This window comes from Octodon degus, unplaced genomic scaffold, assembly GCF_000260255.1.
Source record: "Octodon degus isolate 3935 unplaced genomic scaffold, OctDeg1.0 scaffold00198, whole genome shotgun sequence".
Taxonomy (NCBI): Eukaryota; Metazoa; Chordata; class Mammalia; order Rodentia; family Octodontidae; genus Octodon; species Octodon degus.
Genome location: NW_004524774.1, coordinates 12,489 through 39,567, shown reverse-complemented (window position 1 = coordinate 39,567; position 27,079 = coordinate 12,489).

The following is a 27,079-nucleotide window of genomic DNA, read 5'->3' as shown; positions in this document are numbered from 1 at the left end:
GATGTCAATTTTGATCCTCAAATTTGTTGTCTTTGATATTAGTGCTTAGCAGTGCACAGGACTGTACTGAGAATGTAAATTGATAAAGGAAGAAGTAAAAATATGTACTAAAGTTTTGAAAATAATTTATATATTAAAAGGAAGCATTCTACTTGTAAGAATATATTCTAGGAAAATATTAAAAGCTGGTAACAGTGATTTATATAGAGTTATTCTTAACAACATTATTCAAATTTGTAAAAAAATAAGCCACTTAAATATTTGACAAGGACTTTGTTAAATAATTTATGGTAGTCTTATATTTTATAATTATCAAAATCATATTTTTGAAGTTTTTAAGGTTGAAGAAAATGCTCTTAAGTGGTTCTCTTGCCTTAAAGTTTTAAAAGAGTTATGAAGCCCTGCATGAGAAAATGGAACAAGAAAAATACTGTAAGGCAATACACCAAAACACTTCCAGTAGTTGTTTCTTATACTTGGAATTTGTGTAATTACTTTGACAGATTGATCAATTGTTTGAAAACTAATGATAGTTATATTGATCAAGTTTTATCATGTATCACTTTCGCCATCTCCAAAGTCACTGACCTCTTGGTTTCCTACTATCTCCCTTTTATTTTACTTTTAGAAATGGTACTGGGGATTAGAAACCATGACCTTTGTACTAAACATCGATGTTTTTTTTTCTAATTTTTGGAGATAGGTTATAAGTACTTCATTCTTTTTGTTTGTTTATTTGTTTGTTTTTCCTTTGTATTTTAAGGAAAGATCTACAGGGTGTTCTGAGTGTTACTACTAGATCGGACTCATAGTGATCCGCCTATTTACAGCCTCCCAAAAACTAGATTACAGGTGCACGCCACCACACCCGATCTCAATTGCCATCCCATTGGGCCACAGTGGCCCCGGGGGCTGGGTCGGCAGGGCAAACACCAGGCCTCTGTGCCTACTTACAGGCGTTTCAATCCACTGAGCCATTTGGTCCGCCCCTACATCATAAGTTTCACAGGCGAGGCTAAAATTATGATTCTTCTGCTTCAGAATCCCATAGTTCTGGGATTTCAGGCATATATCAACATACCTCACTGATTTTTCTTTTATTCACATTTTTTTTTTTTTTTTTGGTGGAACCGAATATTGAACTCAGGCCTTTGCGCTTGCGAGGGAAGAGTTTATTCCACTGAGCCATCTCTCCGCCCCCCCTTATTCACATTTAATGAATGTGTAATAAATTCAAAATTTATTCACATTTTGATTTTATCATGAAGGAGAAATGGTGTGATATTTAACTTTCTGTGTGCAAGATACAGTAATACTTTAACTCATAAATTTAATTTGTTCCACATTTGAGGGAAAGATGGCTATGTTCCTGTTCATGGGGTGAAGATAGTTATGGTCATGTGTCCCACATATTGTTGAGTCATTAATGAAGCTATATTTGGCTAAATGCTTCTTTTATTCAACAGAACTGCTCACCAAAAAAGTGCTTGTGAACCAAGGTATTATTATATTTCACTTAAAATTATATTTTTCATGATCCATTTTCCTGCAAATGACATAAACTTTTCAAACTAATTTTCTTTTTTCTTTTTTGGGGGGCTGGCTCAGCCCACCCTGAAGGCAAGGCTGGTGTTGGATGTGGTTCTGGGAATCCAACTGTCTTCTCTGCATGCTTGCCTAAGCTTGCCTAAGCGGGTGTTTTAGACTACTGAGCTATCTCCCTGAGCCCTGACTAATCCTTTTTATGCATTTAATCAGCTGATGAACATCTAGGATGCTTCCAGGGTTTAGCTGTAAGACCAGGATGTATTTACTGTTCACATATATTGCCTCATGCCATTGTATCAGTAACACAGAGAGGTGAATGGTATTCAAATTATATTTTAGATTCAGTGAAACAAGGATTGAAAGATTAGGTGACTTATGTAAGATGTGTCCTCACAGTTTTTAAGTGGAGATCTTTTACTACTCTATAGTACCTGAAGCACAGCATGCACTCCCTATATATAAGTTAATTAAATGATTGTGTGTAGCCTTACTCCCATGTTTTCTAACACTTAGCTGAAAACTATTTTCATAAATACGGTTATAAGGGCAATTTACTATAGCTCAAACTTCTGGAGCAATATATAGTATCTTGGGCTTCCAAAACTTGGCCATTTCTGACTACTTTGTGTGATGTTATAATACTTCCCTTCCCAGAATATTTAACTAGAACCAGAAATATGTTATTAACTATCATCAATGTGATTTGGATTATAACATCAATGTTTTAGTGATGTAGAAAGTAATTACCTGAAGGTCAGAGGCCATACCTTCTCTGTGTCTAGGTCCATACAGTGCTACTCAACTGGTAGTGGAACAGTCAATTTCGTAATTTAGACTGAAAGATAGTGTAGCAATCCATCTGATCAAATGTGCTTTGATCCAATTTGGCTGTCGAAATCAGAAAAAGTACTGAATTGACAATGCCATGGTACATTAGTTTTTGGGTCAGGGGCTATGTCCTGTAAAACATCGAACATAGTGCCCTGAACATTAGGAAATCTAGTAAGTAAGTATGATACTCATGTAAAAGCAAACTTAAGCACAACTACATTTGTTTCTAAATGATCAGCAATACTACTTTGAAAACAAAAGAGCATACATAGCATTTTTAAAGTACTTTAATTTACATCTTAAGAAGCCTCAGCTGAAAGTATAACTAAATTCAACATTGAGTACTTTATTGTTTTGGATTTTGGTTTTGTTTCTTTTATCTTTATGGAGATGTACTATATTGGCAGTTTAATTTTGTAACATGGTCCCTACGGAGTCATATTGAACTTCTTTTAATAATCTCATATCATGATAGCATTTATAAAACAATACCTATAGAATTCCATTTAAATTATTATGAGGCATTATTATACATTATATATTATACATTATTTATGCCAAAATATCTATTGTCAAAATGTTTATACTTTTGAGAAAATGTTACATTACTTTTATAGTTTTAAAATGCATTTCTTACAAAACAAAAATGTATTGCATATCAAAATTTTTATTTGGATCACTAGAATGTTGCAGTGGAAAAAGCAAAGTGCCAATATTTTATCATAACACAAACAGCTTATAGTACTAAAGTTGCTTTCATCCATGATGTATGTTATTGACTATGTTGTGTCTCCACTCAAATTCATACATTGAAACCATAACCTTCAATGTGAATGTATTTGGAAACAGTCATTAAAGTGGATACTGGATTTGCAGTGAGGTCATAAGGTGAGGCCCTTAATTCATGGGCTGATGTACTTTTAAGAAAGAAAAGTCACAAGAAACCAGGGATTTCTACATTAATGCATACACATAAACCCATGTGTGAAAAGGAAAACCAACTGCAAGCCAAGGACAGCTGCATCAGAAACTAATGCTTTGGCACTTTGATTTGGGATTTAAGCCTGCAGAATTCTGTGAAAATGAATGCCTGCCATGTATGCCACAGTGTTATCTTTTTATGTTGAGCTGGGCTGAGTAATGGGAAAATTTCTTATGGAACAAAATTGCCACCCTCAACTACTTGCTAAATGTAAGAGGTGTTTTGCCCTTTACATCAGTTTTAACTAACTCAAACTAAGAATCATATTCTTTAAAGATGCATAGAAGGGCTGGCCAAATAGCTCAGCAGATAAAAGTGCCTGCTTAGGCAGACACAGGGGCAGCGAGTTAGATCCCTGGGGCCTGCTGTGCTGGCCCCGCCCCTGGGGTGTGCTGAGACTGTGATTGAGACTGGGCACAACGGCACGCGCCTGTAATCCCAGCTTTTAAGAGGCTGTAAACCGGAGGATCACTATGACTACAATCTACACAGTGAGACCCTGCTGTAGACCCTGTCTTAAAACACCCCCCCCACACACAAGGTACATAGAATTGTACCAATATAGATTTCCTGAAATTGTTTTTCTTTTTCTTTTTCTTTTTTTTTTGCAGTACCAGGGATGGAACTCAGGACCCTGCGCCTGCCAGGCAAGTGCTTATTTTACTGAGCTATCTCCCCAGCCCATGAAATTGTTTTTCAAAAATCCATAAAATACAACATTGATAAAAGACAATTGATACCAGTAAGGAAGAAAAAGAAATGATATAGCTTTTCAGGTCACCTTCCAATTAACTCCATTTAAAAGGCATTTTAAAAAATGGGAGAAATTGCTCATATGTGACAAATACAAAATAGTGGTACTGAAGCTTTTTGTAATAAGTTCAGAAAAAAACATTTTTGTTTGTTTGTTTTACTTGTATTTAGAGATTGATATTAACTCATGCACTGGTATGACCATTCTTTATTACAGCAACTATTCTGACTTTTCACTCTCAGCACTATAACTCTAAAATTTTAAAACTGCAATTGACACAGAACAAGAAAAATAAAAGTTGAAGATTTACTGAATATACATAATGGTAACAGCATGCAAAGTTAATGTGTTTAATATGTCCTTGGAGTATTTCTTTTTTGCCAAAACAAATGATCACAGATATAATAAAAAAATACAAGAGGGTTCATATAAGTAATGCTCATTCTTCAGAAAGAGGTTCAAGCCTATTTTGACAAGTTAATCTTTTTTTTTCAGAACCTTGGATTGAACTCAGGTCCTTTCACTTGCCAGGCAAGTACTTATTCCACTGAGCTATCTCCCTGGCCCCTGACAAGTTAATCTTTAAGAGCTTTGTTTGTTACTGTTAATTTAACCTTCAAAATCAGTTATTTCACTTTTGACAGTATGCACAATAATGTTTCATAGGTTGAGACAGTTTTAGAGAAGGTGAATTAAAATTACAAATGAGTTCTTTGTTCTAATAAATGCAGTTTCTTACAATGATAGTTTGAAAAGAGGACATATGATTGTAGAAAAATAAATCAGACTCAGTAACCAAGCTAAAATATTAAAAGGATGCACTCAACACTAATTGAGTGATACAGTGAATTACACACCTTGGATAGCAATTAAATCTCACTACTGCCCTGAAGTTTATATTTAGCATAGTGATTATTAAAAATTCATGATGATTCACTAGCTGCTGAACAAATTAGATAGTAAATGTTCAAAACAAGTGAATTGTCTAAGTGATGTTTTGTTTCTGCATTCATATTACAGATACATATCTGAGCTGTTTTTAGTTAAGAGGTCAGGAAAAGAAGCTCTAATACAACACTTTTGAGTAGCAATACAGTTCAAAGGGCTGGGTATATAGCTCAGCACATAGGCACCTGCCTGGCAAGTGCAAGATCGTGAATTCAATTCCTGGTACATCCCTCCAAGAAAAGAAATACAGTATAAACCACAAATAAAATAACATATGCATAATTTTTCATTTTTCCAGTATCCCTCTTAAATGCATTAAAAACAAGTGAGTTAAATTTATTTAAATAATGTTTTCTTTTTCTTAATAGCTAGAACATTATAATTCTAACATATAATCAACACCAATGATTAATGAAATATTTTACATTTTATGCATTCTAAGTCTTCAAAAATCTTCTACCTTAAACTTACTAAACATTTGTATTCTAATATCCACATTTCAATTATGTAAAATCAATGTACGGCTAGGGGTTAACATATTGGATAGTTTATACTTATCCTGAACTTTTCTAGTATTTTGAATATGTTGTGTTCTTCCTGATGGTGTCTTTCTACATGGTCTCAGATATGAATTTTTCTGAGATGTTAGTTTAATTTTGTTAATACAGTTGGATACTATCCACTGACTTGATCCCAGAAATATTATTCCAGTCCATTAAAATTGCTCTAATTTTCAAATACCTTTGTTTTAAATGCTCTTTATTTTTATGCCTTACTGGTAATACTTTTATGACAATATGCATAAAATTTGAGGTCATTTAAATGAGCACATATGTCTCCATATAATACGAGACTTTCAGTCAAACCAACCTAGGTCCTTAATTTCTTTTCTTTTCTTTTTTTTTTCTGGAACCAGGGATTGAACTTAGGCCCTTGTGCTTGCCAGGCAAGAGCTTATTCTACTGAGCTATCTCCCTGGCCTCCCTTAATTTCATCATATTCAAACTCTCCTCAGATTTAAAATGAAACTAGTAATAATGTCTACTTTACAGTGTTTCTGTAAGAGACATGGTATAATGTTTATATATTTTTGTAAAATCCTTAAAACAATGACACACTAGTAAGCATCCCATATGTAGTCTCCTATTATTATTAACACTACTACTAATAAAACAGTACTATTTTAAGTTTTATATTCTTTATGGCTAGAATTGAATTAATTAGTTTAGTCTCATGAGATAACATAATATATAAAGTTCCTCAAACCTCCAAATTTCACAAAATGGAAACCTAAATGTTATTACTGCTGTTTCAGAATTTCCAAGAAACTGGAGCGAGCAGGAGAGAATTTTTTTTTTCAGAGGACTTTAATGGGGCATCATCCTAGCCACTAGAAATACTCAAAACTAGGATGGGCCTCAAACCAAGAAGTTGCTCCCACTTACACAATTTGTAATGTCAAGCAAGTAGAGGCACAAAGGCAATTATTTACATTAGCAATTAACCCTATATTAGCCTTTAACACATCCTGCTCATTTCAGGGTGTTAGGATTCTGTGAAGTTTTTAAATAATCCTGTTAGTTTTATCATGCCCCTGTAACAGAGCAGTATACCCTGAGATAACTGCCTGAAGTGTCTCCCTTACAGTTGAGAAAAGCACAGGACCTAGTGAGAAAACTCATGTCCCCATTCTTGAGGGAGATGTTGCTAATGGAATTGTGTACCTGAACTGGGAAGATTTTACAGAGCTCTGAATTCTACTTTGCAGTTAATCCATTGAATTGGACAGCCTTGGCTTATTTTATATATAGATTCTACAATTTCTTTCAAAATTTAGGAAATAACTTTAGGACGTACTTCTCCAGAGAAACTCAAACAAACAAAATTCTGTAGGCCTGCAAATACATTAGTGTATATTTGGGAGCATTTATGGTTCTCGATCTTTTTTTGTTGTCTAGCTGAAATAAAAATGATTCCTTGGAAACCAGCTTCAAAACACCTGATCAAAACAAATGCACAATGAAAAATGAAAAAAGTAAAACAATTGTTTAACATAAAGAGCATTCTCATTTCTTACAAGTAAAGTCTTGGGAGCTGGGAATATAGCTCAGTGGCACAGCACCTGCTTAGCAAGCAGGAGGTCATAAATTTGATTCCTGGTACTGAAAATAAAATAAAATAAAGAATATAAAAAGTAAAGTCTTGGGAGGAGAACAGTTTGCAGTAATGGACGCTGAGCTTTTGTTAGAAGAAACAGGCACACAGACTTCATGCACACTATATGTTGATTCAGACATATACATATAAAACACACATGCACACCAACACAATTGTTGGCAACTCTCTCTGAAATCTTTTAGTATTTTCAGCAATTGTTAAGCAATCTAGTAGGCATACCTAGAACACCTCAGTTCTTTAATGGTTCGAACTTTCAGGTTAAGTCATTGATACATTTATTTTATTTCAACTGGCTTGGCTTGACTCACCAATGACCTTCTCTGCAATAGCTATGACCTCAGGAAATCATATGGTCTTAGATGAAGAGTAGGAAATTTCTTATAATGGCTCATTCAAAAGCTTCTTTCAAATAGGCAGTTGAAAATTGAAAGAAAAAAACCTCATAAAATACTGGGTATTATAGTATGAAAGATATAAATATTTCAGTTTTGAATATTAAAATGGATGTCCTTCTTAAGGACAACACACTGGATCTTTCATCAGCTGGAGCTGTATTCCATAAAAGTATAAGTTCTTATTTTGAAATAATTGTCAGATTTACAATATTGTTTCTGATTAATGTTCCATATTTGATTGTATATGCCTTAAGAATATGGGTGGAATTCCCCAGTGAAGGGATAATCCATTAAAGATCAGATACACTGAGGAAAATGGATCTCCTTGGTGTATTTGCTAAGGGGCAGTATTTAATAATGTTTGTTATCTGTGGGCTTAAGTTTAGATAGATTTGAATTTGAATCATGGCTAAGATACTTCATGGCCCCATAACTGCAGTTTGCTCATCTGTAATGTGGACATAGTATCTTGTTTTTATTTAATGTGTAAATTACTATTATTGTCATTATTATCAACTATTATCATTATATATGAATTAGCACTGTCCCTAATAATTAAGCAATGTGCTATAATAACATGGGTTTAAGCAAATAGCTAACACTTACATGCTGTTTCCAGAGGAATCTAGTGCAACAAAACACATGTGGGAAAGGCCACCAATTTATGACTCTGGTGGTATATGTACTATTCTTGCAAGCTTTCTGCAGATTAGTAATTTAATCAAATTTGGAAAGTCAGGAAAGTGGTTAAATATAATTTACATGAATTCTATGTGTTTATCACTAGTCTATAACCCAGAAAACATAGTGACCCTGATAATTTGGAATTCATTTTGCTGTAAATAGTTCAGCCTGAGTATAGCTGAACTAAAATTTTGTCTCTATAAATTTTGTCCTTGTTTATATATTTACACTATTGTGGTGACATTCCTAATACAAGGGGAAAGGGAATATTTAGATGTTTAAGATGTGCTCATTTTAGGCAACTGGGCATCAACATTTAGGCTGGGATAATGACTTCAGCTGGAGAAACCTCACTTAAAGTTAGGGAAACTTTTCTACCCTGGAAAATCTCTAGGTTTTTGTTTCTGTTTGTTTGTTTTTCTGAATCCAAGTTTCTCAATAAAAGGAATGATCATCTCTATGTCCTTTTCCCAGCCACACTGTCAACTAGAAAAACACTGAGGATTTTCATACACATTTTCTTCCACCCAAGAATTTGTTAGCTGGGAAACTTTTATAATCTTATGAATTTCAAAAGTAATCCTAAAAACCATGAAAGTAACTTTACACTGCTAAAAAAGCATTGAATAAACTTTCATGTGATTCCAAGTTTTCTTTTCTTAATAAATCTGGTAAGTGCTGTAAAGATTCATAAACACATTAAAGCAAACTATATTGGTTTGACTTCACTTTTCAATTTAAAAAGGATCATGTTTTACCAGAGGTCAAATTCCAGACATGAAGTCCTTTAGAATATTGCCAGAACAGTAATAGTGTCCACTTGGTTAAAAGAAAAGGAGGAACATCATTATTTTGGTTTGTCTGTTGCTGGAAACAAGTCATTTAGTTGGTTAAATTATGTCCATTTAGGAAGGACAGTTAGACTTATTCTTTGACCATTTGGAAATAGTTTCTAGTGCAAAGCACAGGTGTTCAGGTGTTTACCTTTAGAAATATATAATGCAGTTTTAAAATCACCAGAGACTTTTGAAGTTTCTGTGGGGAGTCAATGCTAAGAAAGCTGATATGAAATATATTAAAATCTCTACAGTTTGTCCTCTTGATAAAGAAATTACTTGACTTTTTACCAGAAGCTTGTGATTCTTATTATTATATTGTTATCTTTTTGTTGTTTACTGCAAATAGACAGAAACTCCTTGGTGCTGTATATTTTGGGAGAAAACAAGTACTTGAATTTTATTATATATTATTACATTCTTTATAGGGAGTTAGAACATGTTCCTGAAATTTGTTGATTCATATTCTTGATTCATATGTTTATTCCTGTATTCACCTCCTTCCTCCCTCTCTGTGTATATCTCTCTCATTATGTATATAATATATACAATAATTATATATATATATTATAATATGTAATTATATATTAAATGATGATTACATTCTTCTGTATGTGCACAGCACTTTAGAACTCCGTTGAATTTTTTAATCTTCCCACATCCCTCAACCCCTGCTCCCTACTCACTCTATCTTTTGGCTGCTTTCACTTGTGCCAAAGATTCATCTCACTATTGTGTACTATGTTCTCATAAAATAGAAACCGTGTGATATTTAAGCTTGTGTGTTTGCCTTGCCTCATTCATCATTATGATCTCAAGGTGCATCCGTTTTGCGACAAAACACTCAAATTTACCTTTCCTTATGATAGAGCTGTACTCCACTGTGTATAAATACCATATTTCCTTATGAATTCATTTTTTGATGGATATTTAGGTTGCTTTCCAGGTTCAGCTATTATGAACTGTGCTTCTATAAACGTAAGTATGTGTGCATCATTGTCCCATGATATTTTTACTTCTTTTGGAAAGATACATACAAAGGAACTAAATGGGTCAAATAAAATTTCCATTTTTAATTTTTAGAGGAATCTTCATACTGATTTGTGCAGTGAGTGTACCAGTTTATACAACTAACAGAAAATATTCATGTAGAAATCAAAAGGGACAAGGGGAAAGTCTTTAAAAGTAAAGACAAAATAGAAAAAGACAGAGTAAGAAAAGAGGACAAGAGAAGATGAACTAACCATCTACAATCTAGAGAAGAAAAAAGAAAGAAAAATAGTATACCTACCGTGGTTGATACAGTGTGTAAACTTGAGATGTTAAAAAGTTAACTAAATGGCTCAGAAATTCCACATCCTATGACATGAAGGCCCCTCCTTAGGGCATGGATCGCCCACACCTACAGTGACGCAGCACTTATATGATATAAAAGGGGAATGAGAAAGGATGGGGAGTTTCATTTCCTCAGAGGATCTCTGTCTTCATTTGGCATGGAAGGAAGAGAGGCTTGTTAGGACACAACTTCTTCTTCTCCCTTTGATCTTTGCTGTTTTCTGCATCCAGAAATGGTTCCTCCCTGCCAAGTACTATTCTTCCTTGGAACCAGCCAAGTATGGACTGAAAGCCCCACAAAGTTTGAGCTAAATATACTTTTAAATCCTTAATTCTGGGTGTTGGGTATTTTGTTCCAACAGTGAGTGAAAAATAACCAAAACAATACTTATTAAATAGAAAAAATTGAAAAGATATAGAGAAAAATGCAAAAGAAGAGTTAAATTCTCTCAATAAATAGATTAAAAATGCTTAACAGGTCAGCAATAAGGTAAAACTCCTTGACCATGTAATAATTGATCATGGATTCAAGGATGGTTCAACATATGTGAATCAACAAATGTAATATACCACATTAACAGAAACAAGGACAAAAACCACGTGATCATCCCAACAGGTCCAGAAAAATCATTTGTCAGAATTCAGTAACTGTTTACTATAAAAATCCCAAAGGAAATTGGACTATAAGGTCTTGATCTCAGTCTGATAAAAGTCATGTATGACAAAACAGCAGCTAACATCACACTAAATGAAGAAAAGCTGAAAGTTTTCATTCTAAAATCAGAAACAAGACAAGGATGCCCACCATAGCCACTACTGTTCGATATAGTCCTCAAAGCATTAGCCAGAGTAATTAGACAAGAGAGATAAAAGGGATATGGATACAAATATAAGAAGTTACATTATCATTGCAGTAGCACCTTAGTTCATGAAATTCGTTTGTTCCCTGATTCTGGGGAGGATAGCTGCATTCATGTTTAGTCAGAAAAGATGGCCATGGTCCTGTTCATCACCCAAAGTTGAGTTTGTGAATTGATGCAAAACTTTGCCATAATATTATGTTGGTGAGGCTAATTATTTGTCATAAGAATAGTTAATGAACTCAGAGTTACTACTGTATTTGCTGATATGATCCTATACATAGAAGACTCCAGAAACTCCACCAAAAGACTTCTAGAATTAATAACTAATAATAATAACTGGTACCATCACAGGACACAAAGTTGACACCCAAAAATCAGTGCAATTTCTGTGCATATTCTACTGATCCATTGAAAGGAGCATCTAATGCTTCATTTTCTTTCCTTTTAAAATTTTTATAATGTTTTATCCAACTTTGTTTATATCTGGTAATTTGAAAAACTAATTTAAAGACAACAATATGCAATATAATAACCTTGGTTGAATTCTTATCATTTTGCTTAGTGAAATTCTGCATTGTTTGTAATGTTTTAACGTTTTTCATTCTCATTCTATTTTGGTCATTTGAGAAATGCAAGTTGAAACAACACTGAGATTCCTTCTCATACCAGAAAGAATGGCTAACATCAAGAAGTCAGCGAAGAACAAATCCTGGAGCAGTTATTGAGAAAAAGGAACCCTTCTGCACTGTTGGTGGGAGTGCGAACTGGTAAAACTTCTATGGAAATCAGTGTGGAGACTCCTTCTAAAGTTAGGATGGGAGATCCCATTCAAGCCAACTATTCCCTTCCTGAGAATTTTTCCTGAAGAACTGATGCCATCATACCACAGTGATGTATGAGTACCCATGTTTATAGCAGTACAACTTGTCATAGATATATCCTGGAAACAACCCAGATGTCCATCAACTGAAGAAAGGTCAAGGAAGATGTGGTATTTTTACACAACTGAGTATTATTCAGCTGTAAAATAAGATAAATTTGAATCTTTTATTGGTAAATGGGTGCAATTAGAGAACATACTCTTAAGTGAAACAAATCAGATCAGTGTGTGCAAACACTGTATTGTCTCCTTAGTGTGGGAATGTGAAAGATAAAAATTAAATTTGAAGGGTACAGTAGATACTCAGAAAAGGCAATGAACTGATTCAAAGAGAAAGAGTGACTGGGCTGAAGAGAAGGAAAGGAGCAGGAGTGGGGAAAAGAGATTTATCTATGAATGGAAGCAGTATGGATTGGACAACTGTACTGTGCATTTCAACTATCTGTGGAAAGAAGCAGATAATGCTTAATTTGTTTCATCTCCTTTTTTCAATTGTAATTTTTGCTTATTATTTTCTTATACACTTCACTTGTTTTCTTTTTCCAATTTTACATGCATATATCTGTTAATATGAATAACTGCTTGGAAGGCAACACTATGTATTATAACAAATACAATGAAATTCATATAATTTTGTTGAGTAGAATTGTATATCACTTGTAATTTTTTGTTTTAATTTTAATTTGTACTCTCAAAAATAAAAAAAAAATAAAATATGTAAATTTGAAAAATTGAGGGGCTGGCCAAATAGCTCAGTGGACTAAAGCACCTGCAAACAAGCGCAGGTGCTGAGGGTTTGATCACTGGGCCTGCTGTGCTGGCTGCACCCCCAGGGCCCACTGAGATGGCAATTGAGATTGAGTGTGTGGGTGTGCACCTATAATCCAGCTCTTGGGAAGGCTGGAAACAGGCGGAACACTATGAGTCCACTCTAGTAGTGAGACCCTCAACACCCTGTGGACCCTTCCCTAAGATAAAAAAAAACAGAAAGAAAGAAAGAAAAGTAGAGACCAATTACAGAAACAACACATTTCACAATAGCACCAAGAAAAATGAAATACTTAAGAATTAACCAAGAAAGTCAAAGGACCTTAAAATAAAAATTATGATAACCTGAAAAAAGAGATTGGAGTCAATATCAGAAAATGGAATGATATCCCTTGTTTCTGGATAGGCAGAATCAATACAGTGAAAATGACCATACTTCCAAAACTATTATACAGATTTAATGCAATTTTAATTTCTTATTTTGAATACATAGTTATTTTTCAAGATCTACAAATGCATGACAGTATTCAATTCAAGCCATTTGTCTGACCAACCTGTTAGATAAAGCAGTTGAATCCCAGTGTACATGCTGCATGCAGGCATTAGTAGGCAATAAGACAAGGGCATCAATGCTCTGAATTACAAACCAGAGTAACTCCCACTAAGCCTGGTATCTGGCCTTAGTTCTAACCTGTCAGGAAGTCTCTTTCTAGCCAGCTTTCAAATCACTGGCTATCTCTTGTAGCTGTTTGCAACCTAGTTACTGTAGAAATGGAATACTGACAGCCCTGGAGTAGAGCCAAGTGTGCTCTCTGTTCAAACAATGAACCATTCCTTGGATTGGTATCCAGCCAAGCACTCTTTCCAAGGATATGGTGGGTACTTTTACTAGAAGTATTCACCAGCTGTTACTTGTAGAATGACACAGTGGGTATCTGATGCTCTCCTTGCAGATCACAGTTGCTTCTGTTACACTGTAGTCTTTCCCTGAAAAAACTTTCCCTTTCACTTTGTCTCATAAGCCATGGCAAGCAGCTTACAGCTGCAATGTCTTTGGGAAAAGTCCAGATAGTCTCTTCCCTTCCCTTCTACACACTGTATTTTTTCCTCAGTTTCTATCTTTGCCTCTCCTTCTACCTCTAATTCTAGCTCTATCTCTGTTACCTATAATTTTGGTCAGGTATCTCCTGGACTGTGAAGAACTACATTGTTCTTTTTTTCTTCTTCTCTAAATCAATTGTTTCCATAGTCTGGAATTTGAATCTCAGAGAGGTTGATTTATTGACACTTTCCAGTAAATCCTTGAATTCTTCTGGCCACATGTATACTGACATTCATCATATAATAATTCTTGTTAGCTAAATTACCAAATACCCATGTGAATTACCATTATTAAGGAATGTAGTGTGTAGGATTTCCCCCAAGTTCTGTGTCATCATATAATACCAATTAGAAGGAGCACAATCTGATGTTTCATTTTGAGCTTATGAATTCTGAACACTTTGCTTTGTACCTTACAAGGGGAGAAAAATCAGACTTCAATCTTATGTCCTTTTCAGTGAACATAATGTTCATTCTGCTTTAATAGCTTTTATAGTCTCCATTTTTTATTAATGCACCCTGAATATGCTGTGATTTTTATTGTGAATAACTAATAAAGGGTGGCTATAAAAATAACCATAACACTATACTATTTTCATCCATACTTTTATTTCCCACTGTAAACTTAGATGATGATCAAAAATGCAATTAAAGTAAGATGAACTCACAAAGAAAACATTCTAGAGCTATGAAGAATTCACAAAGAAAACATTTCAGAGCTATGACAACAGCTCCTTCAGCTCCTCATGGCTTTTTACCAGATATACTCATAAAAGCATATTTTTTGCTTACTTCTCTTCATGTTGTTCATTATTTATAATTATCTAATATTACTGATTAAAAATTGCATGTGGAGTTTGAAGACATGCAGTTAATAGGCAAACTAACTCCTGATAGCTTGGTTTTTATTAATTACTTATGGTGATAATGGAAGGTTGCTCTGAGATAAGAATGTTTCTGAAATATGATGAAATCTCTCGGGGTGTGAGTATACATTGCATTTTTAATTATTTCTGTCTATTGAGTTACACCATCACTTAAACATGATATCAGTGAGTTCTAATTAATTAATAATCATATTCCAACTGTTGTTCATAGGCACAAAGAGATACAAAGTACATTTTTATGTTAATGGAAGTAAAAATATAATTAATAAACAATGCTTTATTACATATGTAAGCAGGATGTTATGGACAACTGTACTGTGCTGTTCTGCTGATCTATGGAAAGGAGCAGATAATAATTTGTTTTGTCTCCTTTTCTCAACTTTTTATACTTTTTCTCTTAATTTTTTTATTTTTTATTTATCCTTCCAATTTCATATGCATATATCTAGTAATATGAATAACTGTTTGGAAGACAACATTGTGTACTACAACAAATACTATGAAATTTATATTGTTTTGTTAAGCACAATACCATATCACTTGTAATTTTCTCTATTTTAATTCTAATATTTACTCTCTAAAACCTAAAAATTAAAAATAAAATCAAAGAATTTATATTTATAGGCATAAATTGTTTAAGACTTAGAGAATAGGGTAGGCTTATTTTCAAAGAAATATTTTCCTATGAAAGTGGAAATTAGGACTAATATGGAAGTATTCAAAGGGGTGAGCGAGATGCAATGTTTCTTAAAGTGGCAAGATAGTATGATGTTTAGGAAGATAAGAAGGAAACTCTTATAATTTCTTTAATATAAAATGTTATATTTTACAGGAAAAAAATATATGTTTTGTGAAACAGAAGGGAAAGTTGGAAAAGAAAAATAAAGCTAGGCTGTAGATTCTTGAATACAAGCCTGGCAATTTGGCACTTCTTTTTGTAACTGCTAGAAATCCAGGGAAAGATTTCAAGCAGAAATCACATACTGATGCACTGAATCAAAGGAAAGAAAAAGTTGAAAGCAAATAGGCTAGCAATGATTGTAACAGGATCTTGAGACCAGGTGATAGAGCACCTAGCCAAGAGCCCAGAACATTATAAGGATTTTTTTTTTTTTTTTTTTTGGTGGCTGGCTTAGGCTACCTTAAGGAAAGGTCTACTAAGATAGGTGGAGGTGAGGATCAAACCATGGTATTCCTTACCTGACTGCTCTTGCACGAGCAGGTGGCAGGCCCCCAAACCTAGAACTTTATTTATTTATTTATTTATTTATTTATTGGCAAAACCGGGAATTGAACTGAGGTCCTTGTGCTTGCCAGGGAAACACTTATTCCACTGAGCCATCTCCCCAGACCCCTTAGAACTTTAGATGACAATTGCATTTTAGAAACCCAAAGGATAAATATATTTTGAAAATATAATACAAAGGAGTCTTAGGGATTCAGTATTCAACAGTCAGTGTTAAAAGTTTTTTACAAGCAGTTTTCAGTTTGGGAGAGACTATCTGCTGTATCTCTTGTTCTTTTTTTCTTTTTTTTTTTTTTTTTCGAAACCAGGGATTGAACTGAGGTCCTTGCGCTTACCAGGAAAGCACTTTTTACACTGAGCCATCTCCCTGGCCCCTCTTGTTCCATTCTTAGAAAAAGATGATGGCATGAGTAGGGGATATGTATCTTTGCTGCCACCCACATTGTAGATTAAAACATCAGAACTGGTTAGGTAATAAATAAACTCAAATTTTTCTCTTATGCATGATGAGCAAATATTTTCTTCCCTAGTGAGATATTATTTCTCACTAATACTTTCAAGATATTTCCTTGATTCTTTGCATGTTCTTGTTCATGAAAAAAAGGAATTCATGAATTAGCTTGATATTCAAAAAAATTATACATTGTAGCTAAAGAAAATTTTTACAATATTAAAAATTCATATTCTTAGACAAGGAGGTCTAGATATATCAGGCATAAACAATGTAGCCCAATTATTTATATTGGTGGTCAGATGCATATTCATACAATTATGGACAATTTTAATTTTTTAACATATGTAATACATTTTACTCAATACTAAGAAAAAAATAAAGGCTGTAACTTTATAAAATTAGCTTTGAAATTTTAAGTTCTTTAACTATAGTTAATATTTGCAGCTTATAGATATTCACAAGAAAAATTATTTTGAAAATTTCTGTTAAAATTATTTTAGCTTTGCATTTTTCAATTTATTTATGTCTGTTGATTAAAAGATATTTGAGATATGCATTTTAATATTTTATTACTGTCAATTGGATTCTACACATAAATATCTTGGTTATAACATTATAAGTAATCATTTTGGGTCCCATCCATACCCAGCCCAGGCCTGGCCTGGAGTGAGACCTACCACATGAGCCCCAGTCCAGACCATGCATGTGTGTAGGACCATGTACACAATAGCAAGAACCTCCTGTGTAAGACAGGTCTGGCGTGAAAATCTGCAGCTGAAGTCCCTGCAGAGAAGCTAGGGGCCAGAACCACCTAGCCAATACAGGAGCAGAAAATCTTGCCAGATGGGCACAGCAGGTCATATCCATGGGCTGCAACAGGAAGAAGCTGATCACAGCAGCCAGACCTAACCCAGGCACATCTGGGTGAGTTCAGACTCGGTAGATCTGGACGCAGTAAGTTGAGACATGTTGCTAGAACCAGATCTATGACAGTGTACTCTCTCTTTCTCTCTTGATGTATAGAGGGGGCAAGACATAGAAGGTTGAATTAGTCTGCCAGGAAGACCCCACATACATCAAGTGGAGGTGATCAGACAAAACTTATGGGAATTAACATAAATAAAAATTCCCAATTTTATATCTTGTTAGATACACAGACATGTTTGATCTTACTGTCTAAAACACAAACCCATTAGTTACAGAAGTTTGTCAACTGCTAAATATCACTACCCATTATTAGTGTAATTGTAGTCATGTAAATACAAAACTATAATGGACTTAACCATATAATGTCACTTGGGTAAGAATTTCAGTAGGTGCTAAGGTTATAACTGTACCAAAGCTCTATAGTAAAGGTCAGAGGGTACTGCTCTACAAAATGATAAAGAGAAGGAGCAAAATGCAGTCTCAGGCCAGGAACCCACCCAGAACAAATGAAGGTGACACTAGCATAGAAGAAATTGGGAATCACACAACTGAAATATCTGAAATAATAGTGTCTTAAGTAAAGAAACAACTGCAGAAAAGTATAGAGGACATCAGATCACAAATTATCTCTGAAGTAAAAAAAACAAATGATAACTATAAAGAGAGAATTACTAAGTGCTTCTAAAGAAGATACTGATTAAAAAACTAGAGGAGAATAGAAAAATAGGGGATTCCTTGAAAGATCAAATTAGGACAAAAATAGAATGCAGGAAGCAGATTCAAAGAAATATAGAGGAAATTAAAACTTCAATCACAACCTGGGAAAACTGAATGAAAATGAAGATAGAGTTTAAGATTTTGAAGACACCATTGCAGCTAGTGAAAACATAAGAAAAGATATCTTAAAAACAACTATGATTCAGGACAAAATAATTCAACATCTGCAAGACAATGCAAAGATGAACAACATGAGACTAATAGCCATCAATGAGAAAGAAGGAGCCAATACAAATGATATAAAAATAATATAGGCAGAAGTAATATCAGAAAACTCCATATGTGGGGAAAAAATTTGACACTCAGTTAAGTAAGCATATAGAACTCCAAATAACATGAACTCAATTAAAAACACACCCAGAATATAATAATTACGATCCCAGAAATGCAGTACAAGAACAATATACTAAAAGCCACTAGTGATAAGAATTTGATCAAATTGAAAGGAAAACCCATCATAATAATGACAGATTTCTCTTCACAAACCATCAAGTCAAGAAGAAAACACTAGAGTAAAGTACTTCAAATCCTCCAAGAAAACAAATTGTACCCCAGACTGCTATATCCTGCAACACACTCTTTCAAGTTTGATGAAATACTTCCATGACAAAAAAACTAAAGAATTTCATGATGACAAAGCCAAAACTACACAGACTACTAAAAGATATTCTAGAGAGGAACAAAACTGAACATAACCTCATGAATGAGAAAACACTTCTCAGAGGATGAAATTATAGAAGTGAATAAATATATGAAGAAATGATCCACATCACTAGCCATCTGTGAAATGAAAATTAATACAACACTGAGATACCATCTCATGCCACAAAGAATGGCTATCATAAAGAAGTCAACCAACAACAAATGTTGGAGAGGTTGTGGGGAAAATGTAAGCCTTCTCCAGTGCTGGTGGGAATGTAGAAATGTGCAACCATTATGGAAATCAGTGTGGAGACTCCTTAAAAAAGCTAGGACTGGAAATCCCATTCAATCCAGCTATCCCCCTCCTGGGAATGTTCCCTGAAGAATGGAAAACAGCATATCATAGTGATATATATGCACCTATGTTTACAGCAGCACAATTTGCGATAGCCAAATCATGGAAACATCAATATAACCATCACCTTAGAAATGGATAAAAAAGATGTGGTATTTTTATACAATGTAGTACTACTCAGCTATAAAGAATGATAAACTTGAAGCCTTCATATATAAGTGGATGCTAGTTGAAGATATACTCATAAGTGAAATAAACCAGACTCACTTGTATAAAAATCATATAGTCTCCCTAGTGTAAGTATTCAAAACAATAAATAAAAATAGAAAGTTATAACACAGTTAGAAGAAAGCAAGAAATTAAGAATTACATAACAAAAAGAGGGCAAGGAGAAAAGCTAGGAATCATGACAGGGGCAAACCCATGCATTTATATATACAAGATGCTTAAGGCAATGGTCCTGAGAACCTTCAGCAGCTCTTTGAAACCAGCAGTTAATTGGTAAGATGTTTCACCCTGACTAACTATATATGCTGATACCTGGGAACTAAGCAACTGCATTGAATAAAACAATGTAGAATACAAGGGTCACACTTGGAATACCTGTAATTCTGGTCTTCTAAATACATACTTCTTGACATGACATACCAATTATTACCATACTGTCTTACAAGTAAATGTTTGTTTAAAAAATGGGTAAGAAATCTAAACAACAGACAAGGAAAAAAAGTCATAGGACTCTCCTGCTACAATGCTGTATATAGATAGATTTCAAAATTGCTGTGTAAAAATATGTAATTGTGTATTCTTGTTTTCTTAATTTTTTAAATTTTTTCACATTCTATAGTGATTTAAAGTTCAACATATCAATAAATGATTGTAAATACCTGTTCCATGTTATGTCTAAGATGTTTGATAGTCAAACAAATAGTGAGGTTAAGGTAAACTGCCTGTTATTGGGTGATAATATAATTATGATTCTCTTTTGGAGAATTAAAATGTTAGGTTGTGGAGTAAAAATTAGAGAAAAATAAGAGTTGAAAGGACAGTCAACATTTTGGCCATAGCCTTTCAAGTTTGTGAGGGCTCAGGACATAAGAGAATCTGTACTGTAAGATCCTGTAACTCAGGGCCATGCTTGGAATGACTGTCATTCTGGTCTTCTAAATATGTGCTGCTTCTCATGTCATATCTATTCCTTCTATACAGTCTCCCAAATAAATGTTTATAAAAAAGATACTATAATAAGCGAAAACAACAGATTAGAAAAAAATGTCATGTGAGTGTCCTGCTATAGTGTTGTATATAGTTAAATTTCTAAGTTTTCTTTTTTCCCATAATTTTATACAGAGACAAATAGGAATGAGACAGTTTCAAACAAATTTGAAACATTGAAATAGCAATGAGACAGTTGTCCAACAAATTTGTTGGATAGTTTCAATAATTAACACATTACATACTCTCTTCCTAGTGGTTGCAGACATGATATCCTATTTACAAACACTATTACAACAAATCCCTCCAGTCATTAAGAGAATTTAACTATATATCTGTTCTAACCATTTTGAATACAAAGATACAAAATGGACATTTGTCTCTATGCCATTTTATCTTTAGTTCTGTCATTTCAATATTACAGGTGTGTGAACTCAGCAAAATACTCTAAAAGAGTAGTCTAGTAGTGCATAATAGTATTGGGTCTTCCGATGGACTGCCAGTGTCAGAAATAATTGACCTGAGTCCCCCACAGCGCAACATAACAGCATGGCTTTACTTCTTATACTTTGTTTTTATACTTTTGTGGTGGGTGGTTAAGACAAAGACAAAGGAAGACCTATGCAACAAGAGTTGTAGCTTTTGAATCTGATGAGGGCAGTCAAATCCCCTCGGAATTTGTCCTGAGATTCTGTACCTCAAATTGTAGATGCTTTGTCAGTGTCAGCCATACGGATTAGTCATGAACATTGCTGACCAATGTGCTCCCCGTGAAAGCCTGAGAGAATGTTTTCTCTCCATGTGACTCTCCTTAGACACACTCTACACTATAGATCACTTTCTACTTTGGAACCATAATCTCCTTGATCAGAAAATTTGGGACACTACTGAGTTACATGAGGTTGCAGTACAAGTTCACATATGTCCTGAGTCTTAATTGACCTTGGAAGGCTAGGGCCAAAATGTTGGGTTTCCTTGTGACCCTCCTTTTTCTCTAATTTTGGTCTGCAAATGTAGGTTGTTAACACTCCAGAAGACAAGCTAATTGTTATTACCACACAACCTAGGCTGTTAAGCTTAACCTCACTATCTGTCTAAATATTAAATATTTGAGGTGTAACATAGAACAGATACTTTCATCAAGTATTGATACGTTGAACATTAGGTCCCAACAGAATATGATGAAAATACATTCAAAACATTAAAATATATTTTAAAAATAGGCATAAAGAATTATACAGTTCTTATGTTTACACATAAATCCAGAAATCTAACCATATACAACTATGTAGCATGAAAGTCCCACAATATTCCCTATCTTCTCACCTGCCTTCATTCACCAACCCCTTTTTTGAACAATCATCTACCCAAGAGACAACACGGCAGCAACTGAATGTCATGACAAGCAGCCCATATTCTGAAGACCAGAATGACAGGCACTCCAAGCATGAACCTAGTACTACAAATTCCCATCTTCAGTGCAGTTGCTTAGTTCACAGGTGTCTATATATATATATATAGTCAGGGTGAAAATCATTCCAATTAACTGCTAGATTCTAAAATCTTCCAAAGATTCTCACGATCGTTGCCTTACCCATCTTGTACATATAACTGTATGACTTGTACCTGTCATGTTTCCTAGCTCTTCTCGTTGCTCTCTTTTCATTGTTTAGTCCTCAAGTTCTTCCTTTTCTACTGGTTAATTTTACCTATTTGTGTTTTTTCCTTTGAGTTCTTTTACTAGGGAAGCTATAAGATATTTACACTTGTTTCTGTGGTTTATTTCACTTATGAGTATATCTTCAAGTGATAGCCAATTCAATATAAAGGCTTTGAGATTATCATTCTTTATAGCTGAGTAATAGTCCATCGCATACAAATACCACATCTTTTCATTCATTCCTCAGGTGATGGGCATCTTGGTTGATTCCAAGATTTGGCTATCACAAATTGTGCTGCTATAAACATAGACACACATAAATCACTATAATATGATGTTTTCAGATCCTCAGGGAAAGTTCCCAGTAGAGGAATAGCTGGATTAAATGAAATTTCCAGTCCAAGTTTTTTAAGGAGTCTCCACATTGATTTCCATAATGGTTGCAGCAGTCTACATTCCCACCAGCAGTGGAGAAGTGTTCCTTTATCCCCACAGCCTCTCCAACATTTGTTGTTGGTTGATTTCTTTATGACAGCCATTCTTTCTGGGGTGAGATGATATTCCAATGTTTTTTTCAATTTTCATTTCACAGATGACTAGTTATGTGGAGCCTTTTTTCATATATTTATGTCTGCAAGAATTCCTCCTACCTTCTCTTCCAGGAGATTTAATGTTTGTGTTTTACTCTTTAGAACTTTAATCCATTTTGATGTTAGCTTAGTGCATGGTGATAGACCTGAGTCAAGTTTTATTGTTTGCCATGTAGAGAGCCAGTTTTTCCAGCATCATTTGTCAAAGAGGCTGTTTTTCTTCCAGTGAATATGTTTGGCTCCTTTGTCAAAGATAAGGTGGCCTAGTGTGTTCGTGGGTGACTCAGCATCTTTTAATCTATTCCACTGATCCACAGGTCTATTTTGTTCCCAGTACCATACTGATTTTATCACAGTAGCCTTGTAGTATAATTTCAAGTCAGGAATTGTAATCCCTCCTGCGTTGTGTTTGCTGACCAGGATTGCTTTGGCTATTCTAGGTCATTTTTGGTTCCCAATAAATTTTAGGAATGATTTCTTTAGTTCTGTGAGGTACATTGGTGGTAATTTTACAAAGATTGCATTAAATCTGTACCGCACTTTTGGGAGTATGGCCATCTTCAGAATGTTGGTTATTCCTATCCAAGAGCATGAAATATCTTTCCATTTCCTGAAATCCTCTACATTCTCTTTTTTTAGATTATCATAATTTTCTTCGAAAAGTTCTTTGACTTCTTGAGTTAGATTATTCCAAGGTATTTAATTTTCCTCAGTGCTATTGTAAAAGGTATTTTTTCTATAATTTCCCTCTCAGTGTGTTTTTATCTGTGTAGAAGAATGCTATTGACTTTTGGGTATTGACTTTGTATCCTGCTATGCTATTGAATTTCTGTATTTAATTCTCATAGCTTCGTGGTGCAGTTTATTGTGTCTTCCAAGTGAACTATCATGTCATCTGGCAATAGTGATAATTTAACTTCTTCTTTACCTATTATTATTCCTTTTATTTCTTTCTCTTAACTAATGGCTCAAGCTAATGACAACAGAACAATATTGCATAGGAGTGGTAATAGAGGGCATGCTTGTCTTGTATGAGATTTGACAGTAAATGATTTCAGTTTTTCACCTTTTAGAATTATGCTACCTGTTGGGTTTTCATAAACGGCTTTTATCAGATTAATGTAGAGACCATCTTTTCCAATTTTCTGTAGAACTCTGAAAATGAGTGAGTGTTGCACAGTTTCAAAAGCCTTTTCTGCATTAATTGAGATGATCGTGTGGTTTTTAGTTTTCACTCTCTTGATGCAGTGTGTTAAATTTGTAGATTTTCAAACATTGAAACATCCTTGCATCCCTGGGATGAATCTTACCTGGTCATGTGTATGATCTTCTTGATGACTTGTTGTATTGTATTTGCTAGCATTTTATTTGGGATTTTGAAATGTAAGTTCATGAGGCAGATTGGCCTGTAGTTCTCTTTTGTAGTTGTATCTTTCCCTGGATTTGGTATCAGTATACTACTTACCTCCAAGAATGCTTTTGGGAGGATCGATTCCTTTTCAATTTCATTGAAGAGTTTGAGGCATATAGGGACTACATCTTCGTTAAATTTCTTGTAGAATTCAGCTGTAAATTCATCCAGACCTGGACATTTCTTTGTCAGTAGGTTTATCATTACAGCTCATATTTCATTGGCTTTTATTGAGATGTTGAGTGGTTATATCTTGTTGATTCAGTTTTTTTTTATTTTGTACCTTTCTAGGAATCTGTCCATTTAATTTATGTCTTCTATTATTTGAGAGTAAAGATTCTCAAAGTAGCTATTGATAATGTTCTGAATTTCCACTGGGTATGTGTAGATTACACACTTTTTATTCCTTATTGATTGTATTTGAATTTTTTCTTTTCTCTTTTTGATGAGGTTAGCTAGCAGCTAATCGATTTTACTTAGTGTTTCACAGAACCAGCATTTTGATCCTTTAATTCTTTGAACTGTTTTTTTTTATCTCAGTTGAATTAATGTTGGCTCTAATCTTTATGATTTGTTTCCATCTATGGACTCTGGAGTTGGTTTGCTCTTCCTTTTCTAGTTGTTGATATACAGCATTAGGGTGTTTATTTGCTCCCGTTCTGTTTTCTTAACGTGTGAGTTCACAGCTATGAATTTCCCTCTGAGAACTGCTTTCCTTGTATATCATAAGTTCCAATAAGTTGTGCTTGAATTTTCATTGAATTGTAGATATTGTTGAATTTCTTGTTTAATTTCATCTGTGACTCATTGCTTGCTGAGTGGGGTGTCATTTAATTCCCATGTATTTAGTGTTTTTTTCTGGTGTCTGTTGTCATTAATTTCCAATTTCATAGCACTGTGATCAGATAATATGCATGGGATAATATCTGTTTTCTTGCTTAAACTTATGACCTATGGACCAGTATGTAGTCTGTTTTAGAAAATGACCCATGTACAGATGAGAAAAATGTGTATTCAGCTGTGTTTGGGTGGAACACTCTGTATATGTCCAGCAAGTCCATTTGTTTCAAGCTCTGGTTCTGTTCTGTTATTTCTTTGCTAAGATTTTGTCTGGTTGACCTATCTTTTGGCAATAAGGGGATGTTAAGTTCTTCTGTTAAGATTGTGGTATTGGATATTAGATTTTTCATTTCCATTATTATTTGATTTATATGGTTGGGTGCTCTTTTGTTTTGTGCATACACATTCATGAATGTTATGTCTTCCTCTTGAATTTTTCCCCAAACAACTATATAGTGGTCTTCTTTAGTTCACTTAATCATTCTTAGTTTGTAGTTGAGACTGTCTGAGAATATGATTGCTACCCCTCCTTTTTTCTGAGGTGCTGGGGTGTGTAGTATTGTGTTCCATCCTTTGTCTTGCAATCTATGAATGTCTTTATGAAGTAAATGTGTTTCTTGTATACAGCATATTGTTGGATTTTGTTTCCTAATCTACAAGGCCAGTCTATTTCTATTAATTGGTGAATTGAGTCTCTTTACACTGAGAGTCATGATTGAGATGTACTGACTTTTGATTGACATGTTATTTACCTGTTATTGTTTTCTCCAGTGTTTAATGGCTTGCCCTGTTTAGTTTGTTGCTTCTGATCCATTGGTGGAGTTCTGGTCATTTTATTCCCTCTCTAGATCATCTTTCAGGACTCTGTGTAGGGTTGGCTTTGTCGTCATAAAATTCTTTAGTTGTTCTTTGTCATGGAAGTATTTCACTTCTCCATCAAACTTGAAAGAGAGTTTTGCAGGGTATAGTAGTCTGGGCTGGAATTTGTTTTCATAGAGGACCTGAAGTACTCTGCTCCATGCTCTTCTTGCCTGCATGGTTGTGGAGAGAAATTGGTGGTAATTATGTTGGGTTTTCCTTTGAATGTGATCTGCTTCTTTTCTCCAGTGGCTTTCAGTATTTTATTCTCGTGCTGAATTTCTTGGATCTTGACTATTATATGTCTCGATGTGTTTTTAATTGGGTTGTGGTTACTTGGCATTTTGTATGCTTCACTTACCTGAATGTCAGTTTGTTTCCTCATATTTGGGAAGTTTTGTGCTATTACTTCAACCCATATTTTTTTAATGTCATTTGTATTGACTCCTTCTTTCTCATTGATGCTTATCAGTCTCACATTGTTCATCTTTGCATAATCTTGCAGGTGATGATTTCTTTTTTCCTGCATCCTAGTTGTTTTTAAGAGATCTTTTCTTACCTTTTCACTAGCTGCACCATTGTCTTCAAGATCTGAATCATTGTCTTCACTGTCACTCAAATGGTTTTATGAGCTTGTGATTGAGATTTCAAGTTCCTCTCTATATTTTTGACTATGCTTCATGTGATCTACTTATTTCCTGTAATGCTCATTAAAAGAATCAGCCATTTTTCTAATTTCCTCTTGTTTTTTTATCAATTCCTACTGTAGAAGCACTTATTAATTGTTTTACTGCAGTGTTATTCTCAGATTTATTTCCTCCCTATGTTTCTGTAGTTGACTCTTTACTTCAGATACTATGAATCCAGAGATTTCTTTTTTTATATCAGAAAAGAATTCCACTCTGAATTTCTCTAAATAAGTAACTTTCTCCTCTTCATTATTTAGTATTGACACCATTAATTCATACATTTGACCTGAGCTAGTGTCCCCTACACTTGTTCTTGGTGGGCATTGGGTTTCCTCCATATGTTTCTGCATTTGATTTTTTACTGCAGATGTTATTAATTCAGGGATTTCTTTTTTCATTTCCAATCTGATTACCTCCATACATTT